The sequence below is a fragment of the Gossypium arboreum genome, chromosome 11, assembly GCF_025698485.1.
Source record: "Gossypium arboreum isolate Shixiya-1 chromosome 11, ASM2569848v2, whole genome shotgun sequence".
Taxonomy (NCBI): Eukaryota; Viridiplantae; Streptophyta; class Magnoliopsida; order Malvales; family Malvaceae; genus Gossypium; species Gossypium arboreum.
Window position 1 is genome coordinate 106,976,159 of NC_069080.1, and position 9,930 is coordinate 106,986,088.

The window sequence follows — 9,930 nt, forward strand, 5'->3', positions numbered from 1 at the left end:
TTGCTCTGGCCCTGTTTCACAAAAATTTAAACATCTCATAAAATATAGCTCATATACCTGTTTTGCTTCTTCCATATGAAAATAGACTCATCGAGATTCGATTCCATAATTTATTCATTATTTAATTCCATTTCTACTATTTTTAGTGATTTTCAAAGTCAAAATACTGCTACTTACCGAAAACTATTTTAGTACAAATATTGTTAACTAGTTTATAACATCTTTACTTCAATTCATTCAAACTCTATACATGCCATATAAATCTTCAAACATAAAACAAAAGCTACCGGAATTGATCTGGATAGTGTGCTTTGTTGTGTTGATCCGATCTACCCACTTCACTTCAAGTCAATCTACATAAAAATATTAAACACACACAAGTAAGCTTATTGAAGCTTAGTAAGTTCATAGGTTAATAGTAATGCTTACCAAACATAATATTTCCAAACAATACCAAAACATTTACTAAAGTTTCCTGCGATTCACAACCATTGTTATAATAATTCACATAGTTGAGCTCAACAAGAATAACTACTCAATCTCTTTCATTTGGATCACTTCTCTTTATTTCTTATAATCAAATTAGGAAACGGCTTACGAAATTGAGTACGTCGTTGCTCAATGCCACGATTCACAACTCAGTATGGTTTTCCTCATTGAAATACCATACCTACATTTTCAACTCGGTATGGGAAATGCCATACCTACATTTCTTAACTCAAGATGGGTTTGATAATACCATCCCTACATTTCACATTTCAAGATGGATAATACCATACCTACAGTTCACAACTCAGTATGGATGATACCATACCTACATTTCACACTTTGCCATGGAACAACCATGGTCTTATCCAATCAATTCATCACACGTCCACGATCTGAACGTACTCAATCCTGCGTTTTTCCTAATTTGTATTTCCACATTTATTCTTTCATTAACAAAATCTACACAATCCCACAACAAATTCGTATATAATAACACATTATATACTTCAATCATTCACAAATAAACATCTAATTTCAACCATATGAACTTACCCGCTAATTTGTAGAAGATATTGAAATTTTGGGACTATTCCGCAACTTTTTCTTTTCCTCGTTCGTCTTTGGATTCTTGATCTATAATATAAAATATTTCTACTCATTAGCATTTATTTGATTTCTATTTCACTTCACAATTTATGCTGTTCAAATTTCGAAATTGCACTTTTACCCCAAAATTTACGCTTTCACAATTTAGTCCCTACTCAATTCACCCATCAATTGAACTAATTTTTCTCAATTAACACTTTATTTTATCATTATAAACTATTTCAAAACCTTTTATATTCTGAATTTCAACAGCAACCTTCAATTCACAACTTTTTCACAATTAGGTCCTAAATATCATTTCCTATCAAAATCACTTAATAAAACCACCTTAATATGAAATTAGAACTTAAATTTCATAATAATTCATCATAAAATTCCCTTATCCATCCAGGGTAACTTCCAATTTCACCCATAAAATCAAAAACTAATGAATTCTACAAGTGGACCTAATTGTAAAAGTCATAAAAACATAAAATTATCAAGAAAAAGCAAGAATTAGACTCACATGATGTAAAAATATGAAAAACCAGCTTTCTCCAGACCTTCTATGGCGTTTTGGCTGAGAAATTATGAAGAAAATGTCTAGATTTTTCAATTACATCATTATTTAACTATTAACTTTTATCTATTTCCAATTTTGCCCCTTGTTCACATTGTTTTCTTGCTTATTTCATACCCAAACCGTCCAGCCATTAACCTTTGGGTCTAATTGCTCTTTAAATCCATCTTTTTAAATACTTAAGCTATTTACTCACAATTTAACAAATTTTGTGCTATTTTCAATTTAATCCTTTTCAATTAATTAGCCATCCAAACGTTAAAATTTTCTAACTGAAACTTTAATACTAACTCAATGACACTCCATAAATATTTATAAAAATATTTATAACTTGATTTTCAACTTTGAGGTCTCGATACCTCATTTTTGACCCGTTTGACCTAATAAATTCTTTTAATTCACTAATTTCACCATTTCACAAATTCTTCTAAATTCTTACTTGACTCATAAATATTAAATTACTATCTTGTTCAATCTTATTTGTCGAATTTAGTGATCTCAAATCACCATTTCCGACACCACTGAAAATTTGGTAGTTATAACTCTCCTCCTTTAAAAATTTCGTCCTCGAAATTTGTTACTGAAAATAGATTTGGATATTGTGATCTTATTGACTCCTCTGTTTCCCGGTTGCCTCCTCCATACCATGTCGATGCCATAATACTTTAACCAATGGTACTCTTTTGTTCCGCAATTCCTTAACTTCACGAGCCAAAATCTTCACCGGTTCTTCTCAATAAGTCATATCTGGTTGAAGCTCAATTTCAGATGGGAATTACGTGTGAAGGATCGACCTATACCGCCTTAGCATAGACACATGAAACACATTATGAATCTTCTCAAGTTCGGAGGTAAAGCCAAACGATAAGCCACAGGACCAACCCTTTCCACAATTTCATATGGCCCTATGAATCTCGGACTTAATTTTCCCTTTTACCAAATCGTAACACCCTTTTCCATGGTGAAACTTTTAAAAATACTCGATCACCCATGCATATTCTATGTCTCTTCGTTTTAAATCCGCATATGACTTCGACGATCCAGGCGACTTTTAGACTATCTCGAATAATCCGGACTTTCTCTTGGTTTCTCCAATCAAATCAACCCCAACTATTTTGATTCACTCAATTCAGACCAACACAATGGAGTCTTGCATTTTCTACCATAAAGAGCCTCAAATGGTGTCATTTTTATACTAGACTGATAGCTATTGTTGTAAGCAAACTCAGCCAACGGTAAATACCTTTCCCAACTGTCACCAAACTCGAGTATACAACATCTTAACATATCTTCTAAAATTTGAATCACTCGCTCTGACTGTCCATCTGTTTGAGGATGAAATGCTGTACTAAAATTCAATCTGGTGCCTAAGGCTTCTTGCAATTTATTCCAAAATCTTGAAGTAAACCTCGGATCCCGGTCTGAAATGATAGATATTGGAACTCCATGTAGTCTCACAATCTCTGACACATACAATTCTGCTAACTTATTAAGTGAAAAATCTATTCTGACTGGAATAAAGTGTGCTGACTTTGTCAATCTATCAACAATCACCCATATCGAATCTTTTTTCTCGAGTCACAGCAATCGACACAAAATCCATTGAAATATGCTCCACTTCCATTCAGAATCATAATGGGTTGTAATAAACCCGTTGGCACTTGATGCTCGCTTTAACTTGCTGGCAAATCAAACATTTTGCAATAAATTACGAAATTTCTCTTTTCATACCAGGCTACCAATATGTCTTTTCAGATCACCATACATTTTTGTACTACCGGATGAATAGAATACATACTATTATGTGCTTCAGAAAGAATATCATTCTTTAAATCGAATTATTGGGAACACAAATCCTATTATGATAGCGCAATATACCTTCATCATCAATCTTGAACTCGAATCTAAATTATCCCGAACCATTTGTCGTTTCAAAGACCAATTTTGGATCTTCATTCTGCAGCTTCAATTTGTTGAAGAAACATTGGTTTTACCTTCAATTCTACTAATACAACACCTTCTTCATTAAGAGCCAAATGAGCATTCATTGCGAAGTGCAAACAAGGATGACTTTCGACTCGATTACATCAAGAACTACATTAGCTTTCCTGGATGATAGTCAATAACCAAATCATAGTCTTTCAAGAACTCTAACCACCGTCTCTGTCTTAAGTTCGGTTCCTTCGAGTCATTAAGTATTTCAAACTTTTGTGATCCGTATACATATAACACTTCTCACCATATAAATAGTGTCTCCAAATTTTAAGGCAAAAACAATTGCAGCTAACTCAAGATCATGTGTAGGGTAATTCTTTTCATGTGGTTTTAATTGCCGTGAAGCATAAGCCACTACCTTTCCATTGCATTAACACACAACCCAAACCACTTAAAGATGCATCATCTTGTACACAACATACGGTATACGATTACGGTTGAGTTAAGACCGAGCTTCATAACATTTTCTTTAATCGATCAAAGCTCACGACATTCATCGAGACCACATAAACTCAACATTCTTCCGTAATAAACGAGTCATTGGTGAAGCAATCATGGAAAAATTCTTTACAAAACGGCGATAGTATCCTGCTAATCCCGAAAACTTCGCACTTCGATTACATTCTTTGATGTTTTCCAATTCACCACCGCCAAACTTTACTTGGATCCACACGAATTCCTTCGGTGATATAATATGACCCAGAAATCCAACCTCATGAAGCCAAAACTCACATTTACTAAATTTCGCATATAACTGTTTTTCTCTCAAAGTCTGTAGTACAATTCTCAAGTGCTGTGCATGTTCGGATTCTGTCTTTGAATAGACCAATATGTCATCAATAAATACCACCACAAATCTATCCAAATAAGACTGAAAAATTCGATTCATTAAATCCATAAATGCAGCAGGGGCATTCGTTAAACCAAAAGGCATTACCAAAATTCGTAGTGACCATACCGAGTTCGAAAAGCGCCTTTGGCACATCACACTCTTTAACCTTCATGATAATACCCAGATCTAAGGTCTATTTTTGAGAACACTGCAGCACCTTTCAGTTGATCAAACAAATCATCGATACGAGGTAATGGATATTTATTTTTAATTGTTACCTTATTCAACTGCCTGTAATCAATACACAATCGCAACGAACCATCTTTCTTTTTCACAAATAAGACAAAGCGCCCAAGGTGATGTACTCGGTCCGATGAACCCTTTATCCAATAACTCTTGCAACTGTGTCTTCAACTCTTTTAACTCACCGGTGCCATTCTATACGGTGTTATTAATATTGAGCTGCATTCGAATTACATCAATTGTGAATTCAACCTCACGATCCGGGGTAAACCGGTAATTCCTCGAAACACATCAAGAAACTCATTAACAATCGACAATTGTTTCATCTTCAATTCGAACCCCGAGTATCAAGAATATAAGCTAAAATGCTTCATTACCTTTCCGAATCAATTTCCGAAATGTAAAGGTGAAATAATTCGACATCATTCTTTTATCCCCAAACTCAATTGAAACTATTTCCCATCGACATTTTAAATCAATCCGTTTTTCTCTACAATTCACTATGGCATCGTGTTCAATCAACCAATCCATTCCAAGAATAACATCAAATTCTCGGAAAGGTAACAACATTAAATCGCAGAGAATTCACGACCTTGTATTTTCAAAGGACAATTCCGACATATTAAATTAACCAACACACTTTGCCCTAGTGGATTAGTGACTTGCAATTCAAGGTCGATGGACTCAACAGTCATTTTCTTTTTCGACACTAATGCAAAGTGCAAATATATGAATGTGTAGATCCGGATCAATTAAAGCATACAGAATCATCAAAAGATAGAAATTACCAGCTATCACATCCGGAGCGAAGCTTCTTCCTTGCCGGATAGCGTATATGCGTCTTTGGTACTCTTGTCTCGATCGAGTGCAGATATCTCGTTCCCGAATGAACAGTCCAAGAAGACTACTTTGACCCAAACGTTTACCTTCGAGGAGTATTTGCTTGCTTCTCCCTTGTTCTCTATCTTCTTTTAATAATTGAGGATGATCCGAATAAAATGATCAGTTCCACCACATTTATAGCAAGCTCGGCTCTTCCCCAACACTCACCAATATGAAATCTACCACAATTTTACATCTAAGTCTCGAATATTTTGCACACTACTAACACTAGTCTGCTGGTTTCTTAGTTACTCCGACATCTTGTTGAGTCGTTTTACTTTTATTCAATCGTTCCGGATTGTAACAGGTCGACCAGAATCATCTCTGAACTTTTTGGCCGGAAAAGTCGAAGTTGGTCTAGAGAAACTTCTTTTGTATACCTCTTTACCTCTTCTTTCTCTTTGCATCTTTCATTATACACTTCTTCCATCTTTTGAGCTCGATTAGACAGAATCACAAATTCTCGAATCTCTGTACCTCCAATCATCATTTTGATTTCATCATTAAGCCCTTCTTCAAATCTAATGCACATTTCTTCCTCTCGCTTTTACAACATCCCGAGCATATCTCTTGAGATACACAAATTCTCTTTCATATTCGCCACTGTTTTATTCCCTTGTCGAATATCAAGAAATTCTCTTCTTCTTATCTAAATATCTCTTTCCCACATACTTCTTCTTAAATTCGTTTTGGAAGAATTCCTGTAAGTTTATCTGCAGTACCCTTGCCTCAATGGTTTCCCACCAATTATACGCTTCTTCTTTCAATAGCGAAACTGCACATCCCAAATAGTCCTCCGGAGAACACATCATCTGTTTAAAAACTCTCTCCAAACTCTTTAACCAATACTCTGCTTTAACCGGATCATCGTCCGATCTCCCTCGAAATTCTTCACTCCAAACTTTCGAGTTTTTCAATTGGTGTTCTTTGCTAGATTCATCTATTAAAGGAGGAGCAACCGGGTTGTAATCGGTGGTACAGAGGGGAGGAGGAGGTTGTTGTGCTGACTTCTTCCTTGTATTGTTTCATGATACCACCGATTCATTAATCCGTAAATCATATTTTAAGTTCTTCCTCTCTCATCAAAGAGATCGGGACATTACCACTTGTTCCCTGCTCGAAGTCTCAGATTCTACTATTAACTTCCTCTTCTGACTAGCACCATCGGTCTATCGACATCTTTACAATCTATAACAAAATTAGTAATTAGATCGGATTATTCACATCACACTATCACAGATTTATATGGCATGTATTTTAAACACTTTACACATCAAATTCGTTCGAGAATCGACTAAACCAGGCTCGATACCAATAAATGTAATGCCCCTTTACCCGAGACCGTCACGAGTCGAGCACGAGGCATTACTAAACTTATTTGAGCACTTAAACAAATTCAAACAATTTATATCACACTTTCCAGACAAGCTGTCCAACTGTGTCATAGTTGCTAAATAATTCATATCTCGAGTTATAAAACTCGAAATCCAAATCCGTAAATTTTCTCTGAATTTATACTCATATATCTACTTACCAATTTTTTCTAGAATTTTTGGTCAAGCCAATTAGTACAGTTTATTATTTAAAATCTCCCTGTTTCAGGGTTTGACTACTCTGACCTTTGTGTATTACGAATCAGATATCTCTCTGTACAGAGCTTCAATGACTATGCCGTTTGTCTCTAATAAAACTAGACTCAATAAGGAATCTGTACATATAAAGTATGACTTCTAATTATCTTTGTAAAATTTATGGTGAATTTCAAAAGTCAGAACAGGGGATCCAGAAATTGCTCTGGCCCTATTTCACAAAAATTTAAACATCTCATAAAATATAGCTCATATACCTGTTTTGCTTCTTCCATATGAAAATAGACTCATCGAGATTCGATTCCATAATTTATTCATTATTTAATTCCATTTCTACTATTTTTAGTGATTTTTCAAAGTCAAACTACTGCTACTTACCGAAAACTATTTTAGTACAAATATTGTTAACTAGTTTATAACATCTTTACTTCAATTCATTCAAACTCTATACATGCCATATAAATCTTCAAACATAAAACAAAAGCTACCGAATTGATCTGGATAGTGTGCTTTGTTGTGTTGATCCGATCTACCCACTTCACTTCAAGTCAATCTACATAAAAATATTAAACACACACAAGTAAGCTTATTGAAGCTTAGTAAGTTCATAGGTTAATAGTAATGCTTACCAAACATAATATTTCCAAACAATACCAAAACATTTACTAAAGTTTCCTGCGATTCACAACCATTGTTATAATAATTCACATAGTTGAGCTCAACAAGAATAACTACTCAATCTCTTTCATTTGGATCACTTCTCTTTTATTTCTTATAATCAAATTAGGAAGCGGCTTACGAAATTGAGTACGTCGTTGCTCAATGCCACGATTCACAACTCAGTATGGTTTTCCTCATTGAAATGCCATACCTACATTTTTCAACTCGGTATGGGAAATGCCATACCTACATTTCTTAACTCAAGATGGGTTTGATAATACCATCCCTACATTTCACATTTCAAGTATGGATAATACCATACCTACATTTCACAACTCAGTATGGATGATACCATACCTACATTTCACACTTTGCCATGGAACAACCATGGTCTTATCCAATCAATTCATCACACGTCACGATACTGAGCGTACTCAATCCTGCGTTTTTCCTAATTTGCATTTCCACATTTATTCTTTCATTAACAAAATCTACACAATCCCACAACAAATTCGTATATAATAACACATTATACACTTCAATCATTCACAAATAAACATCTAATTTCAACCATATGAACTTACCCGCTAATTTGTAGAAGATATTGAAATTTTGGGACTATTCTGCAACTTTTTCTTTTCCTCGTTCTTCTTTGGATTCTTGATCTATAATATAAAATATTTCTACTCATTAGCATTTATTTGATTTCTATTTCACTTCACAATTTATGCTGTTCAAATTTCGAAATTGCACTTTTACCCCAAAATTTACAGATTTTCACAATTTAGTCCCTACTCAATTCACCCATCAATTGAACTAATTTTTCTCAATTAACACTTTATTTTATCATTATAAACTATTTCAAAACCTTTTATATTCTGAATTTCAACAGCAACCTTCAATTCACAACTTTTTCACAATTAGGTCCTAAATATCATTTCCTATCAAAATCACTTAATAAAACCACCTTAATATGAAATTAGAACTTAAATTTCATAATAATTCATCATAAAATTCCATTATCCATCCAGGGTAACTTCCAATTTCACCCATAAAATCAAAAACTAATGAATTCTACAAGTGGACCTAATTGTAAAAGTCATAAAAACATAAAATTATCAAGAAAAGCAAGAATTAGACTCACATGATGTAAAAATATGAAAACAAGCTTTCTCCAGACCTTCTATGGCGTTTTGGCTGAGAAATTATGAAGAAAATGTCTAGATTTTTCAATTACATCATTATTTAACTATTAACTTTTATCTATTTCCAATTTTGCCCCTTGTTCACATTGTTTTCTTGCTTATTTCATACCCAAACCGTCCAGCCATTAACCTTTGGGTCTAATTGCTCTTTAAATCCATCTTTTTAAATACTTAAGCTATTTACTCACAATTTAACAAATTTTGTGCTATTTTCAATTTAATCCTTTTCAATTAATTAGCCATCCAAACGTTAAAATTTTCTAACTAAACTTTAATACTAACTCAATGACACTCCATAAATATTTATAAAAATATTTATAACTCGATTTTCAACTTTGAGGTCTCGATACCTCATTTTTGACCCGCTTGACCTAATAAATTCTTTTAATTCACTAATTTCACCATTTCACAAATTCTTCTAAATTCTTACTTGACTCATAAATATTAAATTACTATCTTGTTCAATCTTATTTGTCAAATTTAGTGATCTCAAATCACCATTTCCGACACCACTGAAAATTTGGCCGTTACATACGACATGTTCCAGAATTGAAAAGAAATTTAATTTCGTTGAGTACTCTTAATTCAAAAGGGTACAAATATGCAGCAGAAAGTGGGGTTTTAAAGATTTCCAAAGGTTCCCTTGTTGTGATGAAAGGGTAGAGAAAGACTGCCAAGTTATATGTTTTGCAGGATTCTACTATTACTAGTGATGCAGCTGTCGCTTCTTCTTCCTTGTCAGATGATGATATTACTAAACTTTGGCATATGCGCCTAGGGCATATGAGTGAGAAAGGCATGGCAGAATTGAGTAAAAGAGGACTTCTTGATGGGCAAGGAATTTGCAAACTTAATTTCTATGAGCATTGT